This window comes from Chiloscyllium plagiosum, unplaced genomic scaffold (assembly GCF_037043375.1).
Source record: "Chiloscyllium plagiosum isolate Xiang-an unplaced genomic scaffold, Cpla_swu_hap1 HiC_scaffold_21, whole genome shotgun sequence".
NCBI lineage: Eukaryota > Metazoa > Chordata > Chondrichthyes > Orectolobiformes > Hemiscylliidae > Chiloscyllium > Chiloscyllium plagiosum.
Window position 1 is genome coordinate 24,756,593 of NW_028270159.1, and position 17,516 is coordinate 24,774,108.

A 17,516-nucleotide genomic window follows, 5' to 3' on the forward strand; every position below is an offset into this window, starting at 1 on the left:
TACACTTCAGATTGCTAGATATTTGTGGGGACTGTTTTTCAAGGTTAGCCACTGTCTTCAACATCTGGCAATTTTTAATTGTCAACTTTGAGTGTACTACCAAGTTATTCAGCTGTGAGAATGTGCCTTCCAATACAGTTGACACTTAATAAGCATGGCCAAACATTTAGAAGTACATGTAGTGTTGGGAAAGTGAGATTTTTTTCTATGATGGAATTAAGAATATTGTGTTTCAAAAGGCTGAATTGTTCTGATTTTAAACAATTCTTAGCAATGTGCTATACATATTGAAAAATTAAAGCTGTTGCACTTGTAAACTTTGCTCACTAGTGCTCTTCCTTTTAAGTTGCAGCATAGTCAAGTCAAAATTCAACAAGTTTGCAGCTTGAGCACACTATCTAGACTGACATTTCAGTGCAGCACTGAGGTGTGGCACCTTACTTTAGGTGAGAAAGTAAATAGAGTTCCTGTTTGGGCTTAAATGCCAGGGTTGTAACCCCCAAGTTAACTTTTAACTTCAACAAAACCTCTGAAAATAGGTCAGTATTTCGGTGTCAAAACTTCTGGCACCAAAAAACCACAGCTGGTCAGGTAGCATCCGAGGAGCAAGGGACTCAATGTTTATGGCATAAGCCCTTTGTCAGGAATGTTTCTGATGAGAAGCTTATGCCCAAAACTTCGACTCTTCTGCTCCTAGGATGCTGCGTGACCTGCTGTGCTTTTCCAGCTCCACACTTTTTTTGATTCTGACTCTATAGCATTTGCAGTCCTCACTTTTGCCATTGATTGTTTTCCCAACCTAATTTATTTGCAAATCTGCAGTGGGTGGTGGGAAGCTGGAGTAGGCTCTGCTATGATTCTTCTCTCAGAAGCATAACAGTTTTTGACAAGCCTGACCTAAAAGGAATGTTCGAGATGTTAAAGAGCTGCATGACCAGGAAGCTATAGTCATAGAGTATAACCCAACAGAAGTGAGAAACCTTGGTGGGTAGAGTGGGGAGCAGGGTGGGAAAAGTGAGGGAGAAATAAATCTTCCCAAAAAAGACTTGCTAAATTAAAAGATATGATACCTATGTCTGGACCTTTTAGCCAAGTATGCTGTCCCCAGTCTACTTTTGAATATGTTATACCAAAACCATGGATAGAAAGATAGATTCGGCACCATGTTAATCTAATCTTGATATAGATATGATAGTTCTAGGAAACAAAAGAGTTTTAACTTCATTTCTTTGGGTAACTGTTATATTTGTAATTTTCTATAGTAACCATGAGTTCAATTATGTAACACTGTAAATCATTTGAGTTGACTACAAGTAACTTTTCTTAAAAAAAACTAATTGTGCAAATCAAATACAGTGCAAAATGGTTAAAGATCTACAAATCCAATTGTTGTTCCCATAACCATTTTAATTGTGTGCATTCGTAACTTGTTACGACAAAACTGAAGGTGACTTTTATTTTTATCAAGATAGATAGTAAAGTCCATACTACAACAGAGATGAGGCTTCTCCCTGACTACAGAATTAAATCATTATATTTCTTAAGGTATGAAACGATTCTTTATTTGATAGGCATTTCTACAATTTTGAGCTCCTATTAGAGAACTTGGTTTGCACAGAGTACTTCTGAGAATTGGTAGTTGCGGCAAAGATGCTTTTATGAACATCTTTCTATTCAGGAGGTGGAGTTCGTTCACTTGGCCAGATGGCTGGTTTGTAATTCAGAGTGATGCCAATAGCTTGAGTTCAACAGCTGAGGTTGCCATTGTAGGACTCTTCTTAACCTCTGTTCCTGTTTGAGGCGTGGTGATACTCAGGTTAAATCACCACCAGTCAGCCCTCTCAAATGAGAGAGTAGACATTACCTAGTAGGATTATGATGACTTTACCTACCCAAGCAGTTGCATACTTAACCCATAGAATCTCTCTCAAATATTTATTGTGCCTTTGTAACACAAACTGTGGTGTTTCCCTGGTCTAATCTCTTGAATGTTTCAATACTCTCAACCTGGCAGGAAAGAACAAACGTTTGAATAAGGAAAACCAGCATGATTTGATACATATAAATAATATTTTCAAGAAAAAGAATCGAGTTCATGAGATAAACCTATAGGGTTGATGAGGATATTGCAGTTGATATGAAGAACATGTTATTTTCTGAGATATTTTGGAAGTACATATTTGTCAGCAAAATTCAAGCCTACGGATTAAAATCTCAATATTGAAAACAAATTAGTTGTGATAGAAAAAATAGTTGTGAATTTTTTTTGTGGTCTACAGAAAGGTATATGTTAATATTGGGACTACTAAGTTTTACTCAGTGTGTTAATAGCCTAAACTAAATGTGTATGGGAAATTGTTTTTAAAATTTGCAGATTACACAAAATGGAAGCATGGTGAACTGTGGAGAGTGACAGACTTCAGGAAGGCATAGGCTTGTGAGTTTGGTGCTATAGGTCTGCCTACAGCACATTGACTACAGCTCGCCACTACCTTCTCAAGAGCAAGTAGGAATGAACATTAAGTTCTTGCCCAACCAGTGACATCTGCATTCCCTGAATGAATAGAAAAAAAATTAATGTGACCTGTTAAATTTAATGCAGAGAAATGTAAAGTTTCTTTTGAAGATCAAGTTAAGGCTATGTAAATTGAAACATCAATTCTAAACGCATTGCAAGAGCAAAGGAAGTTTTGAAATGTGCAAACTGTTGTAGATGACGGGACGAGTATGTGATATTGTTAAGCTTGGGAGATCGTGGCCATTATAAATAGGCATGTTGAAGTAATCATACTGAACCTTTATAAAATCTAGTTTATCCTTAACTGGGGTACTCTAACCCCATTCCATGCATCCCTATTTTACTTTTCTACTGAAACATCAATCCAAACCTTTATCAGCTACACCAGTGATTTTCCAAATGGTGGTTCAAATTGCAATTCATTCCAAATACTGCCATTCACTTTTACTTTTTTCATCTTCTCTCTGTGACATCCTCATAATTTACCAGCAGTATCCTCTAGCCATTCTGCGCAAATATAACGCCAACTCCTCTTAACACTAGAGACTACTCTTGGCTACTTTGCTCCCGTATCGATGGCTGACTCATCACCATAATAATGCTTTCTTCTGAAATGGCAATCCATTCTGAATCCTTCCAAGTTTCTCATCTCATTCCTTAACTTTTATTTATTTCACTTTTCCCTCTTGTTCAGCACCTTTTGTGATGGTCCTTTTTTGTTTTAAATGTTATATAGCATTGTAAATATACCTTTCCATAAACTGCATTTGGATAACCAACTTAATTGATCTCAAATATTAAATTTAGTTTAGACTTTAAAAGTAGTGATTTTATAGTCTACTTCAGACCATAATTGCATGTTGTGGAAAAATTATTAGTCATGGGCATTAACGGATGAAGCTGTGTTGTGTATAGTGAATATATTCACCCATATAGTGAATAATTCCATCCACCTCCAGTGCATTTCAGCCTACATTGAATATTCCATTTAAGATGTGGATTTATAGTATTTTCATTCAAAAAATATTCTAAGATAAAATGGGATATAGAAATCTAGTATGAAAACTAGATATTATAATTCAGTTACTCTGCAAAAGCTAATAAGTAAATACCCACATGCCTGAGAAATAAAAGTCCTTTTTCACTTCTCTTCAAAGTGTATGCTGTTTATAGCATTCCTATGATCTCGAAATTTGATAGTGCAAGATTCATAGCTTTGTTTTAATAAGTGTTTTATGCAGTTTATGAACTATTGTGATGTATAGCATGTTTCACTTCGAATAAAAACATTTTAAAATTTAGCCATAGTTAATAATTTATTAAATATAGTAGTGAGAATATTGTTACATTTGCAACTGCCTCATAAGAGTCTATATTTTATGAACAGGACTTGTTTGCATTGTAGATATTCATAATGGAAATAAGCTATTCAGTCCAACAAGTTATGCTGGTGTTTATATTCCACATGAGCCTCACCCTAACAAATTTATTTGCTAACTATACCTATTCTGTAAGTTTGTACTTTTTTTTTGATAGTTATCCTGAATTTTCACTCATCCTGCTCTGAGCCATAGATGCCATTTTGACCAATCTGCAAATTTTGTTCTGCTGATTCTCAAGTTGAAAACTTTTATGTAAATTGGAAATCATTCCAAAACCGATCCTTGAAGTACACCACTTCCCACCAGGTGCGTATCAAATAACCTGGCTTTTATTCTGATCCTTTATTTTCATTTCTCAAACCACCTTTCCATTCATTTTGTGACTGGTCCTGAACTCCATATTGCCTTACCTTTAGTCATGAGTCTACCATTGCAGTTCAAGAAATGTTTTTTTTTTGCCATCCAAATATGCACACTGATTTAGCCACATAGGCAATTTTTGCTACTTCAGATAATTGAAGAATGTTTACCAAGTATACTCACCTTTAGTTGTGCAAAACCTTTCATCATTACCTCCACATGGAAATAGATCACTGAAGTATGGATTTATAATCCTGAAGTAAAATCTCAACTTTCACACCCTTTTCTGAGATTTCAAAATCAATTTTGTGCACCAAGATCAAAAATATTGCGAAAGTGCTTATTGAATACACTAGTCAGGAAGTTGCCATATCTGTTAAGGCCTAAAACAATTCAATTTTAATGGTTTTATTATTGGTGATTATGTGAGATACCTTCTCCTTCAGTCTGCAAAATTGACTGCTTTAATAGGTCTAAAAAACATTTGGAAAAAATGGATAATTTCTGATCAAATTAACTTCTGAACAGAGGTGATGACCTAACTTGAAGTGGCTTGGTTGTTGGGTTCAATTACCTTTTACAGATGTTAATCTCGACTGTTAACTGGACTTTTTTTTAATCTAATAATGTTTAGACAAAATATCAACTCTACAAACTTCACTCCACAACTAGAAATTTACATTATTATGAATTCCCTTTCTGACACTGATGATCAATATCATCCCCATGGCACTCAAGATGAAATGGAACAGAAAATCCAACAAACTTGGGTATTGCAGGTAATCAGAAAGACCCCAAATCGCAATTAGCTCTCACTCTCACTCCCACTCCCACTCCCCCACTACCTATGGAGACAAATGGAGCCACAATCCTCATCTCTGTTGGGCCAAGTTCCTCCTCATATGTTCCATTTTTGCTCCTTTGTTTGTTCAAAGTATCTCTTACCTGCTCCCCAAGCTGGTTCTCTCCCCAACCTTTCTCAGGCCACTTACCATTTAGTCTCCATTTGACTCTTCCCTTCTCCAACTCTTGCCTCAACCTTTATATATTTTCCATTCTCTCTTTCTCGTGCACTCCCTCACCCCTTTGTCACCACATTCAATTTATCCTAACTGTTCTCCAACTCTTCTCATCTCTCCATATTTAATTTCCCCTTCCCACTTCCTTCTAATCCCCAATCTGCCCTTCCCACTCTCTTCCTCATCATCTCCCCCCCCCCCTCGCTTTTGTAACCTTGCACTCTTCTGTCATCTGTGTTTAGTTCAATTAGTTTGTTGTTTTCTAATTATCCATGCACTAAATGCACAGTACATCTTCATTCTAAATGTAGTTATTCTTTACTTCTATTAAGTATGTCAAAAAAATTGTATTTCTATAGGTTATTGTTGTTGTGTACTGTTGTTTGTTATAAAAAAGGGGATTGGTTAGTTCATTTAGCTGGATGGATGGTTTGCAGTATGATGCCAACAGTATGGATTCAGTTCAACTCTTTTTCTCAACTTCTCTCTTTTTGCTTGAGGCATGTTGATCTTCAGGTTAAATCACCACAAGTCATTTCTCTCTAATGAGAGCCCAGCCTTATGGTCTGGTAGAACTATGGTGAATTTACAGTCATCAGTTGTAGTCACCCATGCAAAATGTTATATTTTATTTGATGAGGATGAGTAATGTGCTCCTCAACTATAGTGAATCGTTGGTAAATTGTCTCTGAGGACACGACAAAAATAAAATATGAATCACACACACAATAAATGATGCACAATTGAAAATGTGATACTGGTGTTCCTAATGTAAAAGACTGGCTGTGCAATGTTATAACTCTAAGCAATGTAAATAGATGCATGATTCCATTAGTTTTAATTGATATCGTTTTTCTTCCCTACACATTATTCATTGATTTTGAATGAAATTTACCAGCAAAGGTTTGTTTTCAACACGTCTGTTTAAGATTTGAGTTTTCTGTGTGTAAAATTTAGTACAAGCCATATTGGAGAAGAATAGGTAAATAACCATCAAAGTAAAAAAAACTATTCAGTAAGTTCATCCTAGTCCTCAACGAGTTATTAACTGTCTAAGGCCTGTGCAGATTAATTTGTCTCTGATAGGCTCTAATCCATTTGAATTTTATTTTATTACTATGATTTACTGGTGAGCTGTTCTTTATGGAGTAATGTTCAAAATCTTCCCCTTTTTTTATAAAGGAAATTTATATGCATTTTGACACTTACATGCAATTCCTTTTATTTATTTAAATAGATATTTTACTAACTCGGGACAGCTAAAAGCAGTTTGCAGCCAATGAAATACTTTGAGGAGCGAACATTTATAATCCAGAGAAAACTGCAGCAAATTAGCAGCTCTCACAAAGAGGATTGTGATATAGTCTATTAGATAGTCTATATTTTAGAATTGTTGGCTGTGCTGGGAGCAACCCAGAGAAAAACCATAGAAAAAACTCCTAGGAATTATTTGAAGCAAATAATTGTGTATAAGCTATGTTATGTGACTAATCAAGATAAAGGGCTATCAAACTTTCAAGACTGGGAAAACAAACTGTTAAGTTAAACCTGTAGAAGTGATAAAGAGACAAACTTTCACTGGTGTTTGAATACTATAGAGTGATGGTGTTGGGATAGATAGGATTGCATTTTACTCTGGGTTTTAAAATCTTTCAAATTGCTCACTCTTATTTTCATTTCTTTGACACAACCTTTTTATTGTGACAATTAAACTTACAGCATTGCATGCCTGTGTTTCAGTGAAAGATCACCTTATGAAATAAAAACAAATTATGATTTATAAAGCTAAACTCCAGGAACAATAATAGCTGGGATCATAACATCTGTGCTCAAATTAGTGATCTCACACTTTTGATGATAATATCATCTCCTTGGTCCAGCAACGCTCTTTTCTCTCAATTAACAGAATTAAACCTGATTATCTGGCTTTGATCTCATTGCTGTTTGTGGAGCTTACTATGTGTAAAGTGGTTGCTGCGTTTCTTACATAACGAGAGAAGTTGAGAAGATTTTAAACAAAATAGCGGAGGCAAGGTATCGTGTTTGAGAAGACATGGTCAAAGAATGGAAGCAAGGTATTAACATGGGAAATATTAAACAGAATACCACAGGAAGGGATACAGAGGACAAATCTATGAATAAATCAACATAACACAGGAGGTTCAAAAAATTATAAAAGGATAAATCTAAAGATTCTGTACCTGAATGTTTATAGCATTCAAACCAAAACGTAAACTAATAGCACAAATAGAAATGTGACTGCAACATGACATAGATTAAGGACCTAAATACTGAAAGGTGTGTGATAGTTAAGGAAGAACTATAAAAGTGCTCTGAACATAATAGGGATGATTTGAAGTTCAGGAAACTGAGGATATTGGAGTGGTTTGGCTGGAGATGAGAAATGTTAAAGGCAAGAAGTCATTGTGGGAGTGGTGTATAAATCCTCTAATAGTAACCACATAGTGGCATGGAATATAACTGATGAATTACTGTGAACTTGTCACAATGATATGGTGATAATCATAGGATTTAAATTAACATACAGAGTCATAGAGCTGTACAGCATTGAAATAGACGCTTTGGTCCAACTTGTCCATGCCAATCAGATATCCGAAATTAATCTACTCCCATTTGCTGGCATTTGCCCTATATCCCTCTAAATGCTCCCTATTCACACACCCATCCAGATGCCTTTTAAATGTTGTAATTGGGAAAGCACAGCAGGAAAGTTGATGTTTCGAGCATAAGCTCTTTATCAGGAATGCTGATAAAGAGCTTATGCTTAACACGTTGACTCTCCTGCTCCACGGATGCTGCCTGACCTGCTGTGCTTTTCTAGTGCCACACTTTTGACTCTAATCTCCAGCATCTGCAGTCCTTGCTTCCTCCAAATGTAATTGTACCAGCCTCCACCACTTCCTCTGGCAGCTCATTCCATATACACACCACCCTCTGTGTGAAAACGTTGCCCCTTAGGTTCCTTTTAAAACTTTCCCCTCTCCCCTTAAACCTATGCTCTCTAGTTTTGGACTCCCCCACCATGGTAAAAAAATCTTGTCTATTTACTTGATTCGTGCCCCTCATGATTTCATAAACCTCTGCAAGGTTACCAGTCGAGAGAAAATAGCCCCAGTCTCCAGGACCTCACCCTGGAAAAATCAGATGTGCAAATGAAGCTGACATGACAAGTTCATATTGACATTTTCAGGACAATTTCTTTGAGCAGCATGTTTGGAGTAATAAGAATATAGCTTTACTAGCTATTTAATTTTGCACAATAACCTTTATTGTGGCATTACATCAAATGCCTTCTGGAAATCTAAATACAGTCGATCCACTGTTTCCCTTTAATTAACAGTACATGTTACTTTTTCAAAGACTACAATAAAATGGTTAAATAACATTTTCTTTCACAAAACCATATTGCTTTTGCCTCATCACGCTGAGCTTTTTCTAAATGTCCATTTAAAACATCTTTAATAATATTTTCTAACATCTACTGATAATGTACAATTATGATAGATGAAATATTCATCTGATAAGGATCTCATTTTAGAATACACAGAGTAGAAACAATCCAAAGAGAAAGAAAACAAATGGAGTGAATGATCACTGGATAATCCGCTCAATAATTGCGAGATAAATGTTGGCCAGTATGCCGGGTATCTTACCCTTGCTTCTGCAGCAGTGCTGTTGGATCTTGTGTCGAGGAAGCCCTGATGAATATGCCCGGAACGTCGATTCTCCTGCCCCTCGGATGCTGCCTGACCTGCTGTGCTTTTCCAGCACCGTGCTCTCCACTCTGATCTCCAGCATCTGCAGTCGTCACTTTCTGACGTTGGAGATTTTACCTGAAAACGCATTTTAATATCTCATCCAAAAGATAGCACAATTGGTAGTAGCACCGGCTGAACAATGAACTGATGTGTTAGCCCAGACGTTCTCAAATCTGAGGACTGAAATTTAGATTCCCGACCTCTTAATCCTGAAGTGAGATTGTGAACGGTTCAGACATTGCGGACATAAATGGAAGGACCAAGATCCTTGTGAATGTGACCGGAATTTTGTCTTTCCCTTTTTTATTGGGAAAATGGAAACTTGGAAACGTGCCAGTTCTTTTTACGCTAAGAACTGTGGTGTGGTGTTGAAGAGAAAAGGGTATTTCAGCTTTGGTGTAGACTTGGCCGGGGGAGGGGGGGGGGAGCAAAGGGAAGTTGTTCATTCATCCATGACGATGGATACAATTACTTTCTGAGCTCGTTATATAGCAATTCCAGTTTTCGAATGGGAGAAAGCATAAAATTTGGTACCGATCCTTCAATGCACTTATGCAATGTAAAACATCGTGAGGGTAATAAATAACTAGGAGCCTATTTTAACATTTTATGAACGACACAGAAACGAAACTGGCAGTCCTACACTGCCAGCCGCCGCCGATTGGCTGAAGGTTCCCAACCGTCCCGCACCACAGCCGAAAACCAGAAGCAACCAAACTTGATGCGCCTCGGCCCTGCCCACCCCACTGTGAGATCACATAACTGAACCTGGGAGAGTCCAATGGAGGAGAAGGCTGTCGTTGAGTGGGCGGGGCTTGCTGCGGGACCACGGCCAATGGCTGTGGCACTGACCAAGGTAGGAGGCGGGGCCCGGCGCGGCGCCTCGATGTTAGTGTGAGGCGCGCGTAGTAAAAGACGTTGGGGGCCGTGTCTTAGTCGGTGACAGTTGGTCTCAGGTGCGGCGGCTGATGGCAGCGAGGATTGGGGCAGAGTAGACGGCTGTGAGGTAAAGAGGGGTGGGTAAGATCAAAGAAAAGCAGGAGTAGCACCGAGCGGCTTCATTGCGTCAGAACGAGAGTGGTCGGTCTGAGTGAGGATCCCGCGTCGGCTATCGGCTCGAGAAGCTTCTTGCTTTCAAAACCTGGCCACCTTTAGGCCGTGCCTCCCAGAGGATTGAAACAAGAGGGGAGTCCGAACAGGTAAGACGGAGGATGGTGGCGGCGGGGCGGAGATTTGGCACAGATGTGATTGGGGGTACGAGCTTCCATGGGCTGACAGCAGGTGGACATGTTGTGCTACCTCTGTGCAAGAAGCACCTTCATCAAAGCAGCTTCTAGACCAGGATATAACCGCCGCTTCTTGACCTGTAGTTATCCCACTGCATTTTTGTGTTTAGAATGTCTAATCTAAATGTCCCGATACCTCATAGAACAAATTGACTGAAAGTTCAATCTATAACAAAAGAGGTGGGGGGAGGGGATGCTGAGGTCGGTTGTGTGGGATGTTGGCATCGAAATGCTCCAGCAATTTTCTGTTTATCCATAACAACCACTATTGGGCAGATCGTTCGCCTGCGACAAAAGAGACGAATCACAATTTGGGATTGTTTGAGGCACCCTTTTTTCTTTGTGACCCATTAAAAAGACTGGCGATTGAGGTATTCACAAAGTGTTTGCATGTTGTCGAGAGACATCTTAAGAGTGTTGGATATTATAATTGTCAGGAAAAGTATTGCATTTGTATATTACTTTTCTCACATCGAAGCTTTCAAAGCGTTTTGTAGCCAGTTGTTTTTTAGAGTTATCATCACTGCTGTAATGCAGTGAAATGCAGCAGCTAATTTCTGCATTACGAAGTCCCACGGGTGATAAAAGACATGTATGTTGGTCTTGGTTGAAGTTTCATAATGGGCACCAGGCGAGGGCATCTTCAAGTACTGTCATAGTACTCCCGCTACCTCAGTACATAGATGAACCGTAGGATTGCTCATTTGGGAGTTAATAACAGGTTTTAGAATATTTGTGCATGTCTCTAGAGTGTCTTGAATTTATGACCTGGGGGAGGGAGGGATGTGGTGTGGAGAGACACAGATGACACAATGTTACCACTTTTTTCTCTGCATCACTTTCCAAGAAGATTCTCATTTTAAAGCCTACCTCTGACCATGCTTTTGGTCACTGGTCCTCACACCTCCTGTGGCTCTTCCAGATTTTGATAATTATTTTTGTGAAGTGCTTTGGAATGTTTTACTGTGTCAAATGTATAATGGAAATACCAGTTGTTTACGTATATTCTCTTTCCCTCAACGACCAACTGCTGTTGGGAGAAATGTAATTAATTGTCTGTGGTTAGAGAGAGATGTAGACCTGTGAAGTGATATGAGAAGGATACAGGATTTCCTTTGAAGACCCTGTGGTAAGTTATTTGCTATTAGACTGCAAGGAAAAACAGCAAAATTGCTGAGAATTTATGTCCTGTTCTCTAGTTTACAATAATTTATTAGCATTTTCAGTTTTAGAAAATAATAGGGATAACTTCTCATGAGCCTCTATAATGAGTTCAGCTATGACTCAGTTGGCAACATTGTCTCCAGTGCACAATATTGTGAGTTAAAGTCCCATTGCAAAAGCAAAAGTTGACATTTGAGACAAGGCAAATTGCTGTGGATGATGAAAATCTGAAACAAATGCAGAGTGCGGGAGAAACTCGGCAGGTCTGGTAGTGTCTTTGGAGAGTTGTGGAGAAATGTGATGTTATTTCCACTGCCGAACTAAGTAGGGCTGAACTCTGGGAGGTACCATGCTTTGGATGAGATTAAATTGAAATCCTGTCTTTGTACTCAAATGTACATAAAATACAACTACTATGGGTATTTTTGGAGGAGGTGTTCATCCCTCATGTCGCGGAATACTTATTCCTCAAGTTACATCACAAACAAGTTGTCAGGTTATTATAATCTGTTTGTGTGACATTGTAAATGGCTTTTCTGTTTCGTTGCATGACAGCAGTGACAGTGATTCACAAAATTTTGATTAATTGCAAGGTGATTTTGGACATATAATACACAGTTTCTGCTTGATGATTATATGCTGATGATACATTTTCCACATTATAACACTTACTTCAAAAGAAGTTTAGCTGTAAAGCACTTTGAGATGTCCTGTGATCACAGAAGACACTATAAATGCAACTTTTTTAACACACAAATCACGCTTAATGAAGTACTTGGTATCAATTCAATAATGGCTATATTTTTGCCTTGTGTAACAGAACTTTAGAGTGAAGAAATATGGATTATTGTGCTTTAAGAGCTATTCAACTCTTTTTCTCCACAGCCTTTGGTTTCCTTTTCCATTTCACATGCATTTCCAGGTCTGATTTCATAAGAGTCATAGAAATGTACAGCATGGAGACAGACCCTTCGGTCCAACCCGTCCATGCTGACCAGGTATATCAACCCAATCTAGTCCCACCTGCCAGCACCCGGCCCATATCCCTCCAAACCCTTCCTATTCATATACCCATCCAAATGCCTCTTAAATGTTGCAATTGTACCAGCCTCCACCACTTCCTCTGGCAGCTCATTCCATATATGTACCACCCTCTTTTATATCTTTCCCCTCTCACCCTAAACCTATGCCCTCTAGTTCTGGACTCCCCGATTCCAGGGAAAAGACTTGGTCTATTTATCCTACCCATGCCCTTCATAATTTTGTAAACCTCTATAAGGTTACCACTCAGCCTGCGACGCTCCAGGGAAAACAGCCCCAGCCTGTTCAACCTCTCCCTATAGCTCAAATCCTCCAACCCTGGCAACACCCTTGTAAATCTTTTCTGAACCCTTTTCAAGCTTCGCAACATCTTTCTGATAGGAAGGAGACCAGAATTGCTCACAATATTCCAACAGTGGCATAACCAATGTCTTGTACAGCTGCAACATGACCTCCCAACTCCTGTACTCCATACTCTGACCAATAAAGGAAAGCATACCAAACGCCTTCTTCACTGTCCTATCTTCCTGTGACTCCACTTTCAAGAAGCTATGAACCTACACTCCAAGGTCTCTTTGTTCATCAACACTCCCTAGGACCTTACCATTAAGTGTATAAATCCTGCTAAGATTTGCTTTCCCAAAATGCTGCATCTTGCATTTATCTGAATTAAACTCCATCTGCCACTTCTCAGTCCATTGGCCCATCTGATCAAGATCCTGTTGTAATCTGAGGTAACCCTCTTTGCTGTCCACTGCACCTCCAATTTTGGTGTCATCTGCAAACTTACTAAGTGCACCTCTTATGCTCGCATCCAAATCATTTATGTAAATGACAAAAAATAGAGGACCTAGCACCAATCCTTGTGACACTCCACTGGTCACAGGTCTCTAGTCTGAAAAAAACAACCCTCCACCACCACCTTCTGTCTTCTACCTTTGAGCCTGTTTTGTATCCACATGGCTAGTTCTCCCTGTATTCCATGAGATCTAACCTTGCTAATCAGTCTCCCATGGGGAACCTTGTCGAATGCCTTACTGAAGTCCATATAGGTCACATCTACTGCTCTGCCCTCATCAATCCTCTTTGTTACTTCTTCAAAAAACTCAATCAAGTTTGTGAGACACGATTTCTCATGCACAAAGCCATGTTGACTATCTCTAATCAGTCCTTGCCTTTCCAAATACATGTACATCCTGTCCCTCAGGATTCCCTCCAACAACTTGCCCATCACCGACGTCAAGCTCACTGGTCTGTAGTTCCCTGGCTTGTCCTTACTACCCTTCTTAAAGAGTGGCAACACATTAGCCAACCTCCAGTCTCCCGGCACCTCACCTGTTACTATCGATGATACAAATATCTCAGCAAGAGGCCCAGCAATCACTTCTCTAGCTTCCCACAGAGTTCTAGGGTACACCTGATCAGATCCTGGGGAGTTATCCACCTTTTATGCGTTTCAAGACATCCAGCATTTCCTCCTCTGTAATATGGACATTTTGCAAGATGTCACCATCTATTTCGCTACTTTCTATATCTTCAATATCCTTTTCCGCAGTAAATACTGATGCAAAATACTCGTTTAGTATCTTCCCCAATTTTCTGCAGCTCCACACAAAGGTCGCCTTGCTGATCTTTGGGCGGCCCTATACTCTTCCCTAGTTACCCTTTTGTCCTTAATGTATTTGTAAAAACCCTTTGGATTCTCCTTAATTCTATTTGCCAAAGCTATTTCATGTCCCTTTTTTGCCCTCCCGATTTCCCTCTTTAGTATACTCCTACTGCCTTTAGACTCTTCTAAGGATTCTCTCTATCTATCCTGTCTATACCTTACATATTTGAAAGAATAATTGAATTTGCTTCCATTATCCTTTTCAGGCTGTGCAATCCAGATCGCACAATCTTTTTAAAAAGAAGTCTTACATTCTCCATCCTGGCTATTGAGCAATTTATCTTAAATACATATCTTTCTTTTATTGACTCACTTGATAGTGGACAATATTCATCCCCTGTGAAATTCAGTCTAAGTTCCAGTTCTCATTGCTATATGGGAACTGTTCATGCTGATTTTAGATGGGTCTGAACTGTGGTGATTTCAGTGGTCAAGTAGACTACCATTTAGGTGAGAGAACTCTTGGGTACTGTAATTTACCATGATCTGTAATCTTTCTGAGACAGAATGGGTCAGGAAGGAATGTTTTGTATAAGGCAGAAGTTCAAAAAGCCTAATTGGGTGCATTAGTTGGGAAGTATGCATTGTCTTTTATACAAAGTTCCCAGTCACTAATGAACATGTAATTGCAAGAATTACACAAATGAAAGGCTCTTATTCAGTTGAAGGAAGTAAAAGTTGAAGGGCAAGTAGTTTGGGTGTTTCTTGTATATTTTAATGGTAAATCATGGAACAGGATTGGACTAAGCCAGCCACAACTAATCATCAGGAAGGTGGATGAAAACAGAACTAGTATGCAAGAATGAATAGTGGAATTGAGTGTAAACAATAATCACGTTTAGAATATTTCTGTCACATTTTATGATTTTAAAATTATCTATATTGATGCTGTGGTTCTGTTCGCCGAGCTGGAAGCTTTTGTTGCAAACATTTCGTCCCCTGTCTAGGTGACATCCTCAGTGCTTGGGAGCCTCCTGTGAAGCGCTTCTGTGGTGTTTCCTCCGGCATTTATAGTGGCCTGTCCCTGCCGCTTCCGGTTGTCAGTTTCAGTTGTCCGCTGTAGTGGCCGGTATATTGGGTCCAGGTCGATGTGTTTGTTGATGGAGTTTGTGGATGAGTGCCACGCTTCTAGGAATTCCCTGGCTGCTCTTTGTTTGGCTTGCCCTATAATGGTAGTGTTGTCCCAGTCGAATTCATGTTGCTTGTCGTCTGCGTGTGTGGCTACTAGGGATAGCTGGTCGTGTCGTTTCGTGGCTAGTTGATGTTCGTGGATCCGGATCGTTAGCTGTCTTCCTGTTTGTCCTATATAGTGTTTTGTGCAGTCCTTGCATGGGATTTTGTACGCTACATTAGTTTTGCTCATGCTGGGTATCGGGTCCTTCGTTCTGGTGAGTTGTTGTCTGAGTGTGGCTGTTGGTTTGTGTGCTGTTATGAGTCCTAGTGGTCGCAGTAGTCTGGCTGTCCGTTCAGAGATGTTCTTGATGTATGGTAGTGTGGCTAGTCCTTTGGGTTGCGGCATGTCCTCGTTCCGTTGTCTTTCCCTTAGGCATCTGTTGATGAAATTGCGAGGATATCCGTTTTTGGCGAATACCTTGTATAGGTGTTCCTCTTCCTCTTTTTGCAGTTCTGGTGTGCTGCAGTGTGTTGTGGCCCTTTTTGAATAGTGTCTTTTTATAGAGAATTAAGTGAGCCAATATATTGTGTATTTTAGTTTTGAATGTGGTGTGGGTAATTTTAGTGTGCATTTTAGTTTTATCTACAAATTGTCCATGGAGCTTTGAAATTGATTAATAAACAAAGAGAATTTAAGAATACTGAAAAATAAATTTCAGTAACATTCCAACAGATTAGTTAACATTTTGACACAAGTAACTCGTATGTTAGTTTAACTTTTTTGTGTTGGGAATTACTCCGAACCAAACAAAACAATGAAATTTTGTTTTTGTTTTACACTTGCCTCATGGTAAAGCAGATTGTATTGTTGTTTGCATTGAAAGAATGAGCTTAACATATCATGGTGGTATTGGAAAGCTGAATTAATGTTACATCAATGTTTGATGTCTAAGGAATGTGTGACCTCCATCTGGTTCTTGATTGACCGTAGGGAATGTGGACACTGTTTATCTTGATGCTTAAAAGCTAATGTTAAAGGTATGAGGGAAACAAATACGAGCAACATTGTAAGGAAAGAATAAATAATCATGACATTGTGCATTTGATTCTTCTTTACCCCAGATTTTGAGTTACCTGTTTAAATGGTTCCTGTTTTGTTTTACTGTACTTTGTTTCTTCTAATGTAAATAGAATTGCGTTTTACAATTTTACCCTCCCTCTGCATAACTTTAGACACAAACTTCGAATTAGGATTTATTTTCAAGAGATCTTTCTACAAATATGTTTAAAATTAATTGGCCATTAAGATAGCAAATTAATCTGCACAGCTATTCTTTAATGTTCTTTACAGTGGAAGTATATTTTTAATTTGTGATATACTCTTGTTCAAAAATTCAGTAGAATCTCAGTCTTTGTTACATTTCAACACCTCACAACAATGTCAGATGGAGTTTAATTTAGATAAATGTGAGTTGCTGCATTTTGGAAAGGCAAATCAGAGCAGGACGTATACACTTAATAGTCAAGTCTTGGGGAGTGTTGCTGACCTTGGAGTGCAGGTTCATAGTTTCTTGAAAGTTGAGTAAAAAGGATAGTGAGGAAAGTGTTTTCAATGCTTTCCTTTATTGGACAGAGCATTGTGTGTAGGAGTTGGGAGGTCATGTTGTAGCTGTACAGAATATTGGTTAGACCAGTTTTGGAATATTGCATGCAATTCTGGTCTCCCTTCTATAGGAACAATGTTGTGAAACTTGAAAGGGTTCAGAAAAGATTTACAAAGATGTTGCCAGGGTTGGAGGATTTGAGCTATAGGGAGAGGCTGAACAGGTTGGGGCTGTTTTCCCTGGGGCGTCGGAGGCTGAGGGGTGACCTTTATAGAGATTTATAAAATCATGAGGGGCATGGATAGGATAAATAGACAAAGTCTTTTCCCTGGGATCGGGGAGTCCGGAACTAGAGGGTATAGGTTTAGGGTGAGAGGGGAAAGACATAAAAGGGATCTAAGGGGCAACTTTTTCACGCAGAGGGCGTTTCGTGTATGGAATGAGCTGCCAGAGGAAGTCATGGAGGCTAGTACAATTACAACATTTAACAGGCATTTGAATGGTTATATGAATAGGAAGGATTTAGAAAGATATGGGCCAAGAGCTGGCAAATAGGATGAGATTGGGTTGGTATATCTGGT

The 17,516-nt window shown here is 38.9% G+C and overlaps 1 protein-coding gene across 3 annotated transcripts in view; it reads left to right on the top strand.

Moving 5' to 3' along the window:
• The first annotated feature begins 9,969 nt into the window (after nt 1-9,969).
• Nucleotides 9,970-17,516, top strand: part of scai (suppressor of cancer cell invasion) — a 199,361-nt gene continuing 191,814 nt past the window's right edge. The window contains exon 1 of one of the 3 annotated variants that reach the window (XM_087998426.1): nt 9,970-10,257. The gene's annotated coding sequence lies outside the window, so the exon portion shown is untranslated. The remainder of the gene's footprint in view (nt 10,258-17,516) is intronic. The other 2 variants (XM_087998425.1, XM_087998427.1) reach the window with 2 other exon arrangements.